General features: G+C 37.8%; 1 pseudogene; it reads left to right on the plus strand.

Moving 5' to 3' along the window:
• The first annotated feature begins 200 nt into the window (after positions 1-200).
• Positions 201-15,839, plus strand: LOC115410045 (actin, alpha skeletal muscle B-like; annotated as a pseudogene).
• The last annotated feature ends 4,163 nt before the right edge of the window (positions 15,840-20,002 follow it).

Below are 20,002 nucleotides of genomic sequence, written 5' to 3' on the forward strand. Positions count from 1 at the left end.
TCTCCTCTCTCCTCGTCTCTCGCTCCGTCTGTCTCTCCTCCTGTCTGTCTGTCTTTCTGTGTGGAATGCAGTGAATGATGGGAGACAGTCTGGTGGCGGGTCGTGGCGTCTGATTGGCTGTTTCCCTCGGGGCCTGCCCTATAAGGAGTGAAGCCGGGAGTCGTGCAGGGAGGAGCAGGAGGAGGAGGAGCAGGGAGAGGCCCCGGCCATGTTTGGGCTGGAGGGGAGGACGGAGGAGGTGGAGGCTTGATAAACGCCGCCACAGCTGATCCCCTCTCACTTCTGTCCTGCCCCCCCCACGTCCCAGCAGGCCTTGCACCGCAGCCACGGTAAGACCAGCACCTCCTCCATCACATCACCTCCTCCATCACCTCCTCCTCCTGCTGCTTCGCTATCTGCTTTCTCCTCTGTCTGTCTGTCTGTCACCTCCTCCTGCTTCTTTCTCCTTTGTTTCGTCTCCTTATTCACCTCCTCCTTTTCTTCTCCTTTTTTGTCTCCATCACTTGCTGCTCCTTCAGGGAAAACCTCCTCTCCTCCTGCTTTCACCTCCACCTCCTCTTCTTACTCCTCTTCTCCCTCATCAGCCTAAAGTTTTTGCCTCCATCACCTCCTGCTTTGGCTTCTTTTTTTCACCTCCTTGTCTTCCAGCATCCTCACCTCCTCCTCCAGCTCCTCTCACCTCCTCCTCCTCCTTTCACCTCCACCTCCTCTTCTTACTCCTCTTCTCCATCTATTCATGCACATCAGATTAAAGTTTTCGCCTCCATCACCTCCTCCTCCAGCATCCTCACCACCTCTTCCTCCTCCTCCACCTCCTCCTCTGTTCTCCTGCAGCAGTTGTTAAATTCATTCTGTTTCTTCCTTCCAGTGCATTTAGACTGTGTGTTTACTTCAGGTGCAGGTGTAAAGTGTGGGTTTTTTCAGTGTTCCTGTCCATGTGATTTTGCCTCACACACTTAAAATAACTGTTTACTTTAAGTGCCGGTGTAAAACGTGGGTTTTTCCAGCGAGGTTTGGTTTCGTGGTTCGCAGCTGACTCGAAGGCATCCTCCGTTTCCTTTTTGGCGTGTGCCCTGAGTGTCGACTGGCAGGCAGATTCAGAACCAACACCCAGAGACCACGCCTGAACGCATCAATCTGTCATTGCAAAGAGTCAGTGAATGCAACACAGGGCGCAGACTTCCGCTGTGAAAACTGAGGATTAAAACACGTAAAGAATAGAATTATTCTCCAACACTTTTAACTACAACTGTTAGAAAATATCGGCTCTGCAATATATTATGATATTTAATTTTGCAATACTGTATGGATATTTGTAGGTATTTATTCAAATGCAAATACTGTCGAGGTTCATTTTTGATTTTTAGTTTTTCTTTTTGTTTCCTTTTTATTTCTTCTTATTTCACACTCTTTTATTCAGTAATGTTCATTCCTTTGTTGGATTGAACTCAAATCCTGTTCTGATGTTCGTTGTGAACTAATAGAATGTGAACATTTGAACAGGATCTGAAACTGGAATGTCTGGAAAACAGAATTTCAGTTTGAACACAGTTGGAACATGTTGCTGATAAACATTAGATCCTGTTGGATCAAATACAAATGTGTTTAGGATTTGTGCAGATTTATAATGGAATTCAATTCTTCCAGGAAATAATCTTAAAAATATATAAAATCTTATAAATATATATGATTAAATGAATGTAAAATGAATACATGATAATAAAAATTATTTCAAATCTTAAAAATCTAAAAAAAAAAACAAAAACAAAAAAACAATAAAAAATTGCCTTTTTAACAGTATTGGGATATATCGTATTGTGATCCTAGTGTTTGATTTGTATCGTATCACCAGATTCTGCCGATACACAGCTCTATTTTTAACCATCATCAGTAATTAAAGACGGTTTATCAGGCTGAAAAAAAAATCTACAAATTTCATAATTTGATTAAGATGATTGGTTAAGATTATCATCTAAAATGTCATCTTTTAATACAGATTTTATTTCAGATTTTAAATCATTAAATCAGGACAAACTCCCACAATCATCACATTATACAGATTAGTCATACTGAAGCAGCAGGGGGCAGGAAAAAGTCAAAGAGTTTTCATTTATTCAGTTGTTAGTTGTTCAGAGTTAAATCATCAGTTCACGTGTTTGTAAATTACATTCATTGTATAAAGCACAAAAAAGGTTATGATGCAAAATTAAGTTTAACAGGATTTAGAGTTTAAGAATTGTTATCGTAATAAATTTTAGTCCATTCAGATTTTTGTTTGCCAACTTTGGGTTCTGAACAGCTCTGTCAAATTTTCCATTTTCCATCAGAAAGTCTTCGTTTTAATCAAATAAATTCATTTTTAATGTAATTTTATCAGTGAGGACTCTACCTACATGCACATTCAAACAGTTTTACCCTTTTCCTTCGATGTTTTTAGTATCAGTCAGACTTCGCAGTAAGTCACAAGTCTCCATGGAAACGGCAGATGAGCATCATGGGTACTGTAGTATCGACTCATAAAACCCACACGTGAAGAGTAAAAAAAACTGCAGCCTTGCAAAAAAAACCTTTTACAGCAGTTTTTCAACTATGGGGTCGCCTGGAATTTCTAGTAATTGATAAAAAACTAAAACTTACTACTAAAGATTTACATTATATAGCCTAAATGTTGCCTAAAATTAACGTTTATTTGCAACATATTATAGCAAACTGTTACATGATCAAAAACAAATTAACTGTAGCAATAAAAAGTCTGTGTTTTGAATGTCTGGGGTCACCTGGAATTTCTATAATTTATAAAAAGAAATGTAAAAAAATTAAAACTTACTAATAAAAATGTACATTATATAGTCTAAATGTTCCCTGAAATGAACGTTTATTTGCAAAAATAGTATAGCAAACTATAACATGATCAAAAACAAATTGTAGCAAATAAAAAGTCTGTGTTTGAATGTCTGGGGTCCGCCTGGAATTTGTGCTGTTAAAATGGGGTCAGGAGTAAAAAAATGTTACAAACTACTGTTTCACAGAATAATGTGATATTAATATTTTACTTGTGACTCAATATTAAATTCAACTAATTCACACAAAATAAAATAAAAGCGCTTATATCTTTATTTAAACAAACAGGTGAAACCCTCACTGTGAGTAAAAAATCTCTGCAAAGTCTCTGGAAATCCACCTTTTTTTCCAAGCTGACAAATACTGACTATAGATACTACAATACCCATGATCCTCGGCTGCCGTTACCAAGGAGACAAGCCCTCAAACTGTCTCTGCAAAGTCACAGGTGTAGTTTCAGTTCTGCGACACAGCGACATGAAGCTGCAGAAGAAGAAGAAGGGAGAATCTGAAGCTCTGGAAACAGCTGTTTGGTGCTGAAATGCATCTTGGGAGTTGTAGTCTTGCATTGTTCTAAATATTTCCTTTGTGGCATTTGAAGTAATATCTGATTAAATGTGTAAAACTGATTAAAACTGTGTAAAAGGTGTGAAAATGTAAAAAAAAAAAAAAAAAAACCCAAAACAAAACAAAAAAAAACCTATTTACAAACTCCTAAAACTAAAACAACTGAAAATGGGGCAGATCTGGGTCTAGAACTAAAGTTAAATTAAAAAAATAAAAAAAAACACAACTAAAACCAAATTTCTGACACGTTTACACACGTTTAAAAAAAAAAAGACCTGCTTTAAGAGCAACATCTGTAACTAATTAGAAAAATACTATAATACCCATGATCCTCAGCTGCTGTTACTATGGAGGAACTAAACTCTGAAACTCTGCAAATGAAATGAAAACGGACGAAAATAAAACAACTTATTCACTCGTAAAACTAAATTAATGAGCATTTCATCTGTGGACCCGCTGATACTTTCATGTCACTAAACTTTAGGATAAAACTGCGTATATTTGGGACCTTAACAATAAAATAAAACTAAAACCAAAAGCCAAACTGAAAAACCTGAAAAAATACAGAAAATAAACACATAAATAAATAAAAGTGATGCTGAAGTATGAACCCGGTGATACTTCCTTGCAGCTATAGTTTAACGACAAACTGTATATATGAATGAACTGGGTTTAATAGTGAATGTGTAAAATAAAGCTTAAAAAAAAAAACTACAACTAAAACTAGAAGTCTGTAGCTGCTTTCATTCACACAGATGATATAATAGTTGAAGGTGAATTCTGTGAATATTTATGACCTGTGACTGGAAGAAACAGCAAAATAAAACCAACAACAAAAAAAAAAGGAAATAAAAATGATGCTGTTTTAACTAATATTAGACGTTTGAACCCGGTGATACTTCCTTGCAGCTATAGTTGAATCACAAACCGTACATATGCATCCATTTTTCTGACTATTAGACAAATAAGCTAAAAAGTCAAACTACAACTCAAACTAGAACTGGTGCATTTGCAGTTGAAGGTGAATTCTGAATACGTTCTGATGCTTCTAGTGGAATAAACAGTCGAGTAAAGCCCCACTTGTGAAAACTCCACCCAAATATTGAATGTGTCAGTGAAGTGGACGGCCCATACTTGTGTGAAACTGATCTAAGTTCAGTTTTTGACTCTAAAATGACAGAAACGACACTGAGGTCAAACTGAACCCAGATCAGCCCCGGGCTCCGGCTGCCAGAAAAACTACCATAAATATTTGAATCCCAAATTTCATGACTAAATATGGTGCAAAGTGATGCGAGACGAGGATGGGAGAGACGAGGAAGGACAGATGTGGTGGGGGGGTGGGGGTGGGGGGGCGAGCGGGCAGGGGAGAGAGAGCATACCAAACACAGGCAGGTCTGGGCTTCATGCCCTATTTAGGAAGTTTTCCCAGAGTTCCTCCACCACAGGACGGCGTGCAGAGCCTGAGCCGCCGCCTCGTCACATGGAAACCTCATACCTCCCACTTCAGACGCACGAGCATCAGCAAAAGCCGGCGGTTTTATCTTGTGTTGTCCATCTGCTGATAAAACACACAGTTTTTAACCTCGCTAAACATTAAAATACAACAGTCTTCCATTTTTGTATGAACTCTGTCCTCCTCAGACCCAGCTGTGGGTTTTCTGTCCACATCTGTGGACAAGACTTTCACAACTTTATAGAAGAAAGAAAAGAAAAGTGTCCACCACAAAGGACATTCCATCAAATGTTAAAAACTGCATCTGAAAAAAGTGTTGCATCAGGATGATTCCAACATAAACACTGACTGAAGACAAAACAACTGAAGCTGGTTCTGCTGACACGTCCTGGTTCTGAGGAGGTTCATGATGTAAACAGGGATATTCTGCATAAAAAAAGGTCGTTAAAGTTGGATTTTTTAAATTTAATTACCAGTAAAACTGAGGTCATAGAGTTTGGTGTAAAAGTTTCAACCTGGAACAGAAAGAAGTGAAATAATGACAGTGAATAAAACAGAAAATATGAGCGACGACAGGTTATCTGAACTCCACTAACAGACATGTAGTGAAGTATCAGCAAATACAAATACTCTAAGTACAAGACAGTTTCCAGGATTTATCCTGTAGCAGAGTTCCTTCAGAAAAGGTTTCAGTTTGAGGTGGATCAGTGCTCCTTCTGCAGCGGTACCAACGAAAAAATACAACTGAGTTTTCTTCTGTCCTGCATCACACTGTTGTTGGTCACACATACAAACATTTATTTCACTAAAAATTTATGATATTCCATGTTTTGAATTATATCATATTATGTTTTATACGGATTACACACATATACAAAAATATATATATGTTTGTTTTATGGATATATGGATAATTTGGCCTCATCTGTTTCAGATATCATTAATATAATTTTATTATTGGGTAAATCTCATATCCACTGTGCAAAATGGAGAAATAACAAGCCCTCCTTTTCTGGATTTACAAACAAATTTAAAATGTTTGTCTTGTCCCTAAGAAATTAGAAAAAAAAAAACAAAACTGCAATGAAAATAAACCAGAACATTGCTTGTTCTCTGTTGTTTTAATTTAGAAAGTCTTCTCTGCTGCATCTTTGTTCCTTTACTTTCATTTAAATGCCTGATCATTTGCTCTGTGTCGTATTTAAACGTGTTTTTGCTCTTGCCTACATATCCCCATGATTTTTGTACTTTATTTTGTTTATGTTCATTTGTATTACTGTATATTATCCTCATTGAGAATTTGTAATTTTCACAAGATCAACTGAACAAAAAAAAAAAAGTTTCCAGAAAAATCAGACTTAATTACCTTTTATTAAATATGATCTTTTTACCGTTTTTAAACTGTTAACATTTAGGTTTAACAGCATTAGCTTAATGTTGCTAAAATGTTAGCCTAATATTTCTAAAGGGTTCGTTCATTTAAAAAAAAAAAAAAAAAAAAAATTAGATTAACGTTAAATATTAGCTCAAGCTTCCAAAAATATTGGTTCAGTGTTTATGGATTTCTGGTCCTGGTTCATTAAATATCAGTTTATTTCGTCTAAAATGTTACTTTAATGTTTCTGTTTCATATTTTTGGAGCAGTGCTAAAACGTTAGCTTACGTTTGCAGCAGTTCCTCCAGTTTCACTCTAAATCTGTTTTCAGTTCTGTCACGTCTCCAGCGTTTTCTGGCAGGATGTCTGGTTTGTATTTGTCAAAATACTGATTCTGATTTTTCTCTTACTTATGCAAAAATATTGTTTGGTATTTTCTCACATACTTTTTTTTTATTATTATTAATTTATTTCTTTTTTATTTTAATTTTCACATCCTTTTTAAATTTTATTTATTTATTCATTTTTAATTAGTTAGTTTTTAATTATTTATTTTATTTTATTTATTTTTTTATTTTCTCACATCCTGCTACCAAAGATCAGATCAATATTACATCATCAATTTAATTCTGTTTTTAGCAAAATATCATATTCATAAATCCAAATTCTCCAATCACAAACCTTCTTTTTTAATCTTTTAAACTGAGCTTGAACAATATATTTAAAGTATTCGATATTCTGAGAGTAAAAACACGATCAGAACCACTGGTCTGTGTAACATTTATGATCTTTACGTAAACTGATGGATCATTTCTGTTTATTTATTTTGTCTCCTGACCATATTCTGTTCTGCTCATGTTGTTTTATTAATATTGTTCTGTATTCTTTATGTTTCCATGGTATTCTGTATAAAATACTAATCCTGTTGTTTTACTCTGTGACTCTAACCCTGTTACTGCTTTTACACTCTTGCATCAGTGGTCGTTGTAAACATTAGGTCAAAGGTCAGCCCGTCCGTTTCCTGTGTTCTTCCGCAGTGTGACTCGGAGTCGTCGTAGTGTCGTCGTTCGCCCACAGCGCCCCCTGCAGTCATGTGTGACGACGAGGAGAGCACCGCTCTGGTCTGTGACAACGGCTCCGGACTGTGTAAGGCCGGGTTCGCCGGAGACGACGCCCCCAGAGCCGTCTTCCCCTCCATAGTGGGCCGGCCCAGACACCAGGTGACCGGCTGACGACCAATCAGCAGACAGACGCACAGACTAACAGTCAATCAGCAGACAGACGCACAGACTAACAGCCAATCAGCAGACAGATGCACAGACTAACAGCCAATCAGCAGACAGACGCACAGACTAACAGCCAATCAGCAGACAGATGCACAGACTAACAGCCAATCAGCAGACAGATGCACAGACTAACAGCCAATCAGCAGACAGATGCACAGACTAACAGCCAATCAGCAGACAGACGCACAGACTAACAGCCAATCAGTAGACAGATGCACAGACTAACAGCCAATCAGCAGACAGATGCACAGACTAACAGCCAATCAGCAGACAGACGCACAGACTAACAGCCAATCAGCAGACAGACGCACAGACTAACAGCCAATCAGCAGACAGACGCACAGACTAACAGCCAATCAGCAGACAGATGCACAGACTAGCAGCCAATCAGCAGACAGACGCACAGACTAACAGCCAATCAGCAGACAGACGCACAGACTAACAGCCAATCAGCAGACAGATGCACAGACTAGCAGCCAATCAGCAGACAGACCACAGACTAACAGCATCAGACACAGAGCACACAGACTAACAGCCAATCAGCAGACAGAACGCACAGACTAGCAGCCAATCCAGCAGACAGATGCACAGACTAGCAGCCAATCAGCAGACAGATGCACAGTGTTTGTTTTTTTTTTCCCCTATAACTTTAAAGGTTTTTTTTGTTTGTTTGTTTATCTTATGTGTTTTTTGTTGGTTAGTTTAATATTAGTTTAGTTTAGTTTAATATTAGTTTTAGTTTAGTTTAATATTAGTTTAGTTTTAGTTTAGTTTAATATTAGTTTAGTTTTAGTTAGTTTAATATTAGTTTAGTTTTAGTTTAGTATTAGTTTTAGTTTAGTTTTAATATTAGTTTAGTTTTAGTTTAGTTTAATATTAGTTTTAGTTAGTTTAATATTAGTTTGGTTTTAGTTAGTTTAATATTAATTTAGTTTTAGTTTAGTTTAATATTAGTTTTAGGTTAGTTTAATATTAGTTTAGTTTAGTTTAGTTTAATATTAGTTTTAGTTTAGTTTTAATATTAGTTTAGTTTTAGTTTAGTTTAATATTAGTTTTAGTTTAGTTTAATATTAGTTTGGTTTTAGTTTAGTTTAATATTAGTTTTAGTTTAATTTTAATATTAGTTTAGTTTTAGTTTAGTTTAATATTAGTTTAGTTTTAGTTTAGTTTAATATTAGTTTAGTTTTAGTTTAGTATTAGTTTTAGTTTAGTTTTAATATTAGTTTAGTTTTAGTTTAGTTTAATATTAGTTTTAGTTTAGTTTAATATTAGTTTGGTTTTAGTTTAGTTTAATATTAATTTAGTTTTAGGTTAGTTTAATATTAGTTTTAGTTTAGTTTAATATTAGTTTAGTTTTAGTTTAGTTTAATATTAGTTTTAGTTTAGTTTTAATATTAGTTTAGTTTTAGTTTAGTTTAATATTAGTTTTAGTTTAGTTTAATATTAGTTTGGTTTTAGTTTAGTTTAATATTAGTTTTAGTTTAATTTTAATATTAGTTTAGTTTTAGTTTAGTTTAATATTAGTTTAGTTTTAGTTTAGTTTAATTTTAGTTTAGTTTTAATATTAGTTTAGTTTTAGTTTAGTTTAATATTAGTTTTAGTTTAGTTTAATATTAGTTTGGTTTTAGTTTAGTTTAATATTAGTTTTAGTTTAATTTTAATATTAGTTTAGTTTTAGTTTAGTTTAATATTAGTTTAGTTTTAATATTAGTTTAGTTTTAGTTTAGTTTAATATTAGTTTTAGTTTAGTTTAATATTAGTTTGGTTTTAGTTTAGTTTAATATTAATTTAGTTTTAGTTTAGTTTAATATTAGTTTTAGTTTAGTTTAATATTAGTTTAGTTTTAGTTTAGTTTAATATTAGTTTTAGTTTAGTTTTAATATTAGTTTAGTTTAATATTAGTTTTAGTTTAGTTTAATATTAGTTTAGTTTAATATTAGTTTTAGTTTAATTTTAATATTAGTTTAGTTTTAGTTTAGTTTAATATTAGTTTTAGTTTAGTTTAATATTAATTTAGTTTTAGTTTAGTTTAATATTAGTTTTAGTTTAGTTTAATATTAATTTAGTTTTAGTTTAGTTTAATATTAGTTTTAGTTTAGTTTAATATTAGTTTGGTTTTAGTTTAGTTTAATATTAGTTTTAGTTTAGTTTTAATATTAGTTTAGTTTAATATTAGTTTTAGTTTAGTTTAATATTAGTTTTAGTTTAGTTTTGTCATATCTTTTCCCTTCTTCTCCATCGTATTCAAATAAATTGATTTCGTATCAGTCCGACATTGACAAAGACAAAATAAAGGAACTTTTATCCATAATTTTTATCCGTTTAGTTTCATAAACACACAATACAGTTTCAGTTAGTTATGTTTTTTTCTTTTAATGACAGTTTTTATGTATTATTTCAGTTGATGAAAATGCTCTTTCAGTTGTAGTTCTGGTCATTTGGTCAGTTTCCGTTCGGTCAGTACCCTGGCTGACCTTGGGTGTGTGCGCCTGCAGGGGGTGATGGTGGGCATGGGGCAGAAGGACAGCTACGTCGGGGACGAGGCCCAGAGTAAGAGAGGCATCCTGACCCTGAAGTACCCCATCGAACACGGCATCATCACCAACTGGGACGACATGGAGAAGGTCTGAGCTGAACCGCCCCCCGAGCCTCTGAGTCCCACTGTCCGTCCTGATTGGTCAATAATAACCCGCCCCCGTGTGTGTGTGTGTGATTGGTCAGATCTGGCATCATTCCTTCTACAACGAGCTGCGAGTGGCTCCAGAGGAACATCCCACCCTGCTGACGGAAGCACCGCTCAACCCCAAAGCCAACAGGGAGAAGATGACACAGGTGGGACCGCGACAACAAACAACAACAACACAAACAACAACAACAACACAAACAACAACAACAAACCCCATATCCGCCTCTTTTCCACCACAGGAACATGAACTTTAGCAGGTTTCTGAAAAACCTGCATTTACACTGAACTTACCCGGTAAAAAAGTTTCCCTCGACCTCAAACTTTCTCTGATAAAAGCTCAGCAAAGGGGGCGGGACTTTTCAGATTCCTGGAATTCTTGAGGGGCGGGGCTATGTGCTGAAGAACACTGATTGGTGGAACACAATCACAGTAAAATGCGAAAAAAAAAACCCCATTCCATTGTGTCTTTTTTTTTTGTTTTCTTATCACAGCTTTTCTTACAGTTTTCATCCAGTCGTGTCCTTTTCGTGTTTTTCTTCTTACTCTGTCTTTTTGTCTCACTGTGTCTTTTTTCGTCCGATTGCATCTTTTTGTTGCGTTACGTCTTTTTCATCTTATTGGGTTCTTTTTATAATGTGACCTCGCTTTGAACTTCACGTCTTTAACGCTTTAGTTCAGACAATATGAGGTTTATGGCCTTAGTTTTCAGATGTTTTTTCATACGTACAGTTCTTATAAGTTCTACGTGTTGCGAACATTCGGTAACTCCTGTAAACATGAATGTCTTTGTTTTCAGATCATGTTCGAGACCTTCAACGTTCCGGCCATGTACGTGGCCATCCAGGCCGTCCTGTCGCTGTACGCCTCCGGTCGCACCACAGGTACGAAAACACGCGCCCGTCCGTCGGGTCCAGTCTTTTAACGCATCGTTTCTGCGTGCTCACCTTCTCCGTGTCTCGCTTCAGGAATCGTCCTGGACTCCGGCGACGGCGTCACCCACAACGTGCCGATCTACGAGGGCTACGCTCTGCCTCATGCCATCATGAGGTTGGACCTGGCGGGACGCGACCTCACCGACTACCTCATGAAGATCCTGACCGAGAGGGGCTACAGCTTCGTCACCACCGGTACGCCCAAGCTAGCATTTAGGAACAGTTAGCTTAGCATTTTACAAAACCGTCAGCTTAACATTTACAATACAGTTAGCTTAACATTTTAGAAAACTATCAGCCTAACGTTTACAATAGAGTTAGCTTAACATTTAGAAAACCGTTAGCTTAATATTTACAATAGTTTGCTTAACATTTACAATACAGTTAGCTTAGCATTCTAGAAAAGTCAGCTTAATGTTTACAAAACAGTTAACATTTACAAAACAGTTAGCTTAATAGTTAGACAATAGTTAGACAGTTAGTTAGACAGTTAGACTTAATAGTTAGCTTAATATTTACATAACATGTGGTTTAGCATTTACAAAACAGTTAGCTTAGCATTTACAATACAGTTAGCTTAACATTTACAAAACAGTTAGCTTAGCATTTAGACAGTGGCTAGCTTTACTCTCCTAACGCTGCTGCTTCATTTTATGCAGATCTATTTAGTCAAACACATGACTCAGGTAATTACGCTGTGAGGCTAACGATGTCTAAAGTATGACCTTAATATTTCTAATATGTTTGTTCGTGAACGTCTGTAAAGCATTTGTTAAATCTGTAAATGTTGTCGTTTTTGACGCCGTCCGTGGTTGTAACGTTTGCGTCCGTCTGCAGCTGAGAGGGAAATCGTCCGCGACATTAAGGAGAAGCTGTGCTACGTGGCGCTGGACTTCGAGAACGAGATGGGGACCGCCGCCACCCTCGTCGTCCCTGGAGAAGAGCTACGAGCTGCCCGACGGACAGGTCATCACCATCGGCAACGAGAGGTTCCGCTGCCCCGAGACGCTTTTCCAGCCCTCCTTCATCGGTCAGTTCAGTTTTCGCGGCGGTATGGTTGCGAGTTTTCCGTTGCTTGACGTCGCCGGTCATGTGACCCCGCAGGTATGGAGTCGGCCGGCATCCACGAGACGACCTACAACAGCATCATGAAGTGCGACATCGACATCCGTAAAGACCTGTACGCCAACAACGTCCTGTCGGAGGAACCACCATGTACCCGGGGATCGCAGACCGCATGCAGAAGGAGATCACCGCCCTGGCCCCCAGCACCATGAAGATAAAGGTCAGAGGTCACCCCCCCCCCCCCCCCCCCCCCCCCCCCCCCCGGGTCGACTTTAACAGGAGGTTTTGGTTTTTTTTACTTTTTTGAAAATATCTAGATATAAAAGACAAGACATATAAGTTTAGAACAAATGTTAAGATGTCAAAAGGAAAAAGCATCTGTAGAAGCCCATAACGTAATAACCGAAAACATAATAACCGATAACGTAATAACCGATAACATAATAACAGCCCATAACGTAATAACCGATAACGTAATAACCGATAACGTAATAACCGATAACATAATAACAGCCCATAACGTAATAACCGATAACGTAATAACCGATAACGTAATAACCGATAACATAATAACAGCCCATAACGTAATAACCGATAACGTAATAACCGATAACGTAATAACCGATAACATAATAACTGATAACATAATAACAGCCGATAACGTAATAACCGATAACGTAATAACCGATAACGTAATAACAGCCGATAACGTAATAACCGATAACGTAATAACAGCCGATAACGTAGTAACAGCTGATAACGTAGTAACAGCTGATAACGTAATAACAGCCCGTAACATAATAACAGCCCGTAACGTAATAACAGCCCGTAAAATAATAACAGCCGATAACGTAATAACAGCCCATAACGTAATAACCGATAACGTAATAACAGCCCGTAACGTAATAACAGCCCATAACGTAATAACCGATAACGTAATAACAGCCCGTAACGTAATAACAGCCCATAACGTAATAACCGATAACGTAATAACAGCCCGTAACGTAATAACAGCCGATAACGTAATAACAGCCCATAACGTAATAACCGATAACGTAATAACAGCTGATAACGTAATAACCGATAACGTAATAACCGATAACGTAATAACCGATAATGTAATAACAGCCGATAACGTAATAACCGATAACGTAATAACAGCCCATAATGTAATAACCGATAACGTAATAACCGATAACGTAATAACCGATAACGTAATAACAGCCCATAACGTAATAACAGCCCATAACGTAATAACCGATAACGTAACAACCGATAACGTAATAACCGATAACGTAATAACAGCTGATAACGTAATAACCGATAACGTACTAACAGCCGATAACGTAATAACCGATAACGTAATAACCGATAACGTACTAACAGCCGATAACGTAATAACCGATAACGTACTAACAGCCGATAACGTAATAACCGATAACGTAATAACAGCCCATAACGTAATAACAGCCCATAACGTAATAACCGATAACGTAATAACCGATAACGTACTAACAGCCGATAACGTAATAACCGATAACGTACTAACAGCTGATAACGTAATAACCGATAACGTAATAACAGCCCATAACGTAATAACCGATAACGTAATAACAGCCCATAACATAGTATCTGGCCAGTAACGTAATAAAAGTCCTGAACTGATAACGTTATAGCTTTTGGCCAATAACGTTACAACTTCTTACGTTCTTGACTCAGTTATTACATTTGCAAAGAATTAAAAACAATGTTTTTTTACGGATCGGCCTTAGCGGAGGTCTGCGCTCTCTGAGTGCTTCTAGTTACTTAATTTTTCCCCTACTTTCCAAGTATTTGCTCATTTTTATTCTTGTTTTACATGTTTTTGTTGATTCTATCCTGTGAATAATGGAGGTAAAACTGTATTTGACACCAGTTATTGACATGTATTGATAGGATTAGTGGATCAACAGGAATTAAACAGTTACGTCAGGAGATGGTTCTGGTTTTTGAGGGTTAACCGAGTAAATACAGGGTTCTGGATGGTATGAAATGATGTATTCTACTCATTTTTACTTCCACCAAGGAGATTATGTTTTTGTCGGCATTGGTTTGTCTGTCTGTCTGTCAGCAAAAAGTTCTGGATGGATTTGGATGAAATTTTCAGTAAATGTTGATACTGGCACAAGGAACAAATGATTAAATTGGGGGGGGGCACTGATCTGCCTTGGCGGAGGTCTGCGCTCTCCGAGTGCTTGTAGTTTAAAAAGTATTTTCCTAATTTTCTCCTCAATTTAGAAACATTTGTTCACTTTTATGCCATATTTCAAGGGTTATTCCTTAATTTTTTCCTAATTTTTCAAGTATGTTTTATGTTTATGTACATTTTATCCTGTGAATAATGGAAGTAAAACTGTATCTGACACCAGTTATCGACATGTATGGATAGGATTAAAGGATCAACAGGAATTAAACAGTTCAGATCAGCAGATGGTTTAGGTTCAAGGTGAATGTTTGGGTTTTTAAGGGTTAATTAAAGGTTAAATAGTAAAAACAAGAAAAGCACCCAGAGAACGCAGACCTCCACCAAGACAGATCTGCCCCCCCCCGATCACCACCAAAATGTAATCATTTCTTCCTTGTGTCAGTATCAACATTTCCTGAAAATTTCATGAAAATCCATCCATAAGTTTTTGAGTTATCTTGCTAACAAACAAACAGACAGACAGACAGACAGACAGACAGACAGGACAGACAGGACAGACAGACAGACAGACAGACAGACAGACAGACAGACAGACAGACAGACAGACAGACAGACAGACAGACAGAGCACAGTGATCCCAGTACCTCCTGGTGGAGGTAATGACTGAACGTACACCAGCCTGAGTACAGGGCAGGTTCTGGGGGTCGGGCTCTTGTTTCCTGGTCCTCACGTGTTCCTGGTCCTCCTCAGATCATCGCCCCCCCTGAGAGGAAGTACTCGGTGTGGATCGGCGGCTCCATCCTGGCGTCCCTGTCCACCTTCCAGCAGATGTGGATCAGTAAGCAGGAGTACGACGAAGCCGGACCCTCCATCGTCCACCGCAAGTGCTTCTAGAAGCCCCGCCCCTGCCCCTAGCCCCTCCCTCTGCACCGTCTTACCGTAGCCCTCACTGAGCGTAGATTAGCACCAGCGACAGGTCTGAGATCAGCCCCCCAGTCATTATTTTAACGGGAAAACGTCCCTGTAACGTTCTGTTTTCGGCCCAAGCCTCGCCCCCTCTCTGCTCACCTGTAAAACTGTGAATGTGCTTGTCCTCCATCTTTAACCCCGCCCACCTCCACCTCCACTCCCCGCCCCCTAACCTCCATGTTGGTACTGTTTGTTGTCGATAAGTGTGTTTGTATTTTTGATGAATAAAGCTTGAATGTTTCCCGCCGGTTGTTTTCTTCCACGGTCGGCGTCGAACGCACTCACGCGGCGCTTGGATGTGATGTCACAGCTGTTGAACTATGGGTAGGATTAGAACGGGGGGGCGTGTCCTGAACACAAACTTGTAGAAGAAGAAGTGAAAGTTGGTTTTGTCTTGTGAATGTGATGTGACGTCGACAACATGGAAGTGACGGTCGAATGCCCCAGGAAGACAAATAAAAGAGCTCATACAGGAAACGGCGTCTAAGGCTTTCATTTCCCGCTTCTTTTCAACAACAGTTCGCATCGCAAATGCAAACTACGCACGACTAGAAAATACGACCAGTGTCCCTGTACGTCAGGTTCTGTTCTGTGTTCCAGTCCTGGTTCTGTTCTGTGTTCCAGTCCTGGTTCTGTTCTGTGTTCCAGTCCTGGTTCTGTTCTCTGTTCCAGTCCTGGTTCTGTTCTATGTTCCAGTCCTGGTTCTGTTCTATGTTCCAGTTCTGGTTCTGTTCTGTGTTCCAGTCCTGGTTCTGTTCTGTGTTCCAGTCCTGGTTCTGTTCTCTGTTCCAGTCCTGGTTCTGTTCTGTGTTCCAGTCCTGGTTCTGTTCTATGTTCCAGTCCTGGTTCTGTTCTGTGTTCCAGTCCTGGTTCTGTTCTATGTTCCAGTCCTGGTTCTGGATGTAGAGCAGTCTAACTATAGAAGTGGGCGGGACTTTCACTGGGGGAGAACTGAACTCATCCAATCACAGTCCATATCTGACTTCTATCAGTGACCAATAGGAACTGGACTGATATCTGGAACCATTTACATGTTCTAAACCACAGGTGTCAAACATGTGGCCTGGGGGCCAAATCCGGCCCACCAAAGGGTCCAGTCTGGTCCTTAGGATGAATTAGTGAAATGCAAAAATTACACTTAAGATCTGAACAATCAATAGTGTCTAAATCATTTCAATTCAGGTTCCACATACAGACACATGTAAACCAACTAGATCTTAATTGGGTCAGACCAGAAAAATACCGTCATAATAACAGTAAACTACAGATTTTTATCTTTGTTTTAGTGTAAAAAAAAAAAAAGAAGTAAAATTACATGAAAATGTTTATATTAAACTATCCTTTTACAAAAAATGTGAATAACCTGAAAAAATATGAACATGAAATGTCTTGTAAATGCAATTTATCGATATTCTACCTGTTACTAAATGTAAAACTGCACTTGTTTTTCTTCAGACATTTCAAATTGTTCACGTTATTCAGATCTTTAAGGAAACAATGTAGATGTAAACATTATCATTATGTAATTGTACTTTTTTTACTTGTATTATTTCACTGGTCCGGTCCACTGGAGATCATATTGGGCTGAATGTGGAACTGAACTGACAGGAAATGACAGAACTGTTCTAAACCATCAACAGATGGACCAGGAGAAGGAAAGGAACAGTTAGAATATGACAAAAAGAAAAGTCAAAACTTCAAAAATGTCTCAAACCTGTGAACACACTTTGCAGACATTGTCCCAGGGAAGATACAAGTAAAATTTGAAATGAATCTGACCAGTAGTTTTAGGAAAAAAAGACTGTTGAAACATAGTTTGACCCTTCGAGGTCATTAAAGGTCAAAGGTCACAGACCCAAATGAAAGTCAGTGATCAATAGTAAATACATGATATCTCTACTCATTTACATGTTATAAACCATCTCCATATGAACCAGCAGAAGGAAAGGAACATTTCGTCGGCTTCCTGATAAAACCTGCTCAGTGACATTTTTGGTTGGGAATAAAAACCTGCGATCTCCTCGATTACAGCTTCAAATTTCAGTCTCCTGTTAAAGTTGTTGACATTCCATCATAAGTACCAACATTAAAGGAACAGAGATTTTTTTTGGTCATATTTCACAGTTTCCTGTTGTACAAACAGTTTTTGGTTTCTCCTGTAAAATTTGCCAAAAGCCACAGAGCAGGTTTTATCAGGAAGCCGACGATTAAGAATATTTCAAAAATTTGTCAAAAATCTAAATTTGTCCAAACTGTCGGCGTTCTTCGATGGCGTGACAGAATAAACAGTCGATGACAGTAGCAGCAGGGGGAGTTTTATTACCAAAATGACAAGACGGCAGTTAAAAACAGCAGCTGGGTAACCATGACAACCACACGCTCACAGACTCCTCCCACCGTAGAAACAAACAGGCATCAAACCAAACACACCACAGTCGATCAAATCCAGAACAAAAAAAGAAAAAAGAACAGTTTAGGGAGGAAAAGTGACGGGAATGCAGCAGATTCATCTCATGTTGTGGGTTGGACCCGATCCGGACCAGAACCACAACCAGAACCAGAACCCTGGGGTTTCTGACACAGATTATTCGGTGGATTTTAATTAATTAAAACACTGTTTACATGTGGACGACAGGAACAAATGTGGAGGAAAAAGTTGGTTTTGGAAAATATCTACATTAGTGTGAGTTCCGTTTGCGTTCATTTGACACATTCTTTATAAAGTCATTAAAATTTGGTACCGATGACATTAAAGATCGGCTGAATTTCTTTTCATTAATTAAATAGAAAAAATGTTCCAGACATTGACATTTTCTGAAACACTTTAAAATTCTAATTTTAGTCTCAACTTGAACCCTGTACTTAACTTAGGAGGTAACGTTAGCTGCCGTTAGCCTGTTAGCCTGCTATGTTAATCAAACTGAAGACATATTTGTCATTACTCTTTAGCCAGAATGTGATTATTTATTGTTAGCTGCTGTTAGCTCATTAATATTAGTCTGTTAGCCTGAGAGTTTGCATTAGCTAATACTATTTTGCTAGGTAACGTTAGCTGTTATTAGCCTGCTAGGCATAAAAATTCTGACTAAAGACGTATTTGTCTTTTTTTATTTTTTTTACCCAGAATGTCACGATCTGTTGTTAGCTGCTGTTAGCTTGTTAATGTTAGCTGCTGTTAGCTTGCAACTAACATCTTTTGTCTTCTGTCCTGAGTCAGAATACCTTAATAACTACTGTTAGCTGTCATTAGCTTGTTAATGTTAGTCGTTTTTGGCTTGGAAGTCAATGTTAGCTAATGCTAGTTCACGAGTTAATCTTAGCTGCCATTACCTCACGAGGTAAAGTCTTCAAAATTTAGCTTGTAACCTATGTTTGGTGCTCTAATCTGGCTAGCTAATGTTAGCTAAAGAACGATTACAAAAGCCCAAGTTCTCAGAGATAATTTCAGACTGCAAGCTAATGTTAGCTAAGTGTATTTTGCTTTGTAACGGCTAATTTGGCTTTCAAATCTGAATCTTATATTTCAGAACATTTAAATCCAAACCTAATGTTTCTATTTGTTTTCTTTCAATCCCAGAATCAGCGGTCTGTTCTGTAGGAAATACTAGAAACAGGAAGTAGCGCGTTCACATGTAGAAGCATAACGTTCCCGCACTTGAAAACCCTCCAAAGTTTTTGCACATACGGACGGACAGACGGACGGACGGACTGATGATAATACCCTGTGGCGAGGGCTGAGGGTAATAAACGGGGTTCCTGGTCCAGATCGGGTCCAAATGGGTCTTTGAATTGTCACTAGTTTAATCTGTTGATTAGATTTTTAATGAATGTGGGACGTTTAGGTACACGGCGAGTGTGGGACGTTCAGATGTCGATGGGTTTGGGAATAATAAGGCTTAAAGGTCAGCGTGTCCTGCTTTTAAAGGTGAACGTCATTTGGTTTCAGAGGATTTTTCTGAGCAGACGAACGTACTTGAATGTTTTCGATCAGAGGATTTACCACAAAGTGTCACTGAAACATTTTCTGAACAAAATTAACCGACGTTTCCGATGCGATGAGTTCAGTTTATTTGTAAAAACTGCATATTTTCAGACGTTTTAAGAAAAAGCTGCCTCGTAACAATGATCAGTAACTGTTTCCTTCGGAGTCTGAGGTGGTTTCTGGAAAAATACAGCTGTTAAAGCAGAAACCTTTAAACCAGGGCCGTCAAACATGTGTCTTGGGGGCCAAATGTCCCCCCCCCCCCCCCCCCCCCAAAGGTTCCAGTCCCACCCCTGGGATGAATTTCCAAAGTGTCTAAATTCCACAGTCCAGGCTGTGGAACTCATGTTAGTGTGGGTTCCACATCCAGACCAATCTGATCTACAGTCCAATAAGAACAGCAGAAGAACCCACACAGAAGAACCACTGCAGATTTACTACTGGGTTTGATGGAACAAATAATAATATGACATTATGTCTGTAAATAATGACAACTACAAATGTTTGTCTTTGTTTTAGTGCAAAAAAAATCACATTAAATTATGAAAATATTTCCATTTCCAAACTATCCTGTACCAATAAATACATATGATGCTCTTTTCTTGATTTTTGTTCATTTTAATGTTTTTTTTTTTGTTAATTATTTATGCCTGTATTG

Source organism: Sphaeramia orbicularis, chromosome 19 (genome assembly GCF_902148855.1).
Source record: "Sphaeramia orbicularis chromosome 19, fSphaOr1.1, whole genome shotgun sequence".
Taxonomy (NCBI): domain Eukaryota; kingdom Metazoa; phylum Chordata; class Actinopteri; order Kurtiformes; family Apogonidae; genus Sphaeramia; species Sphaeramia orbicularis.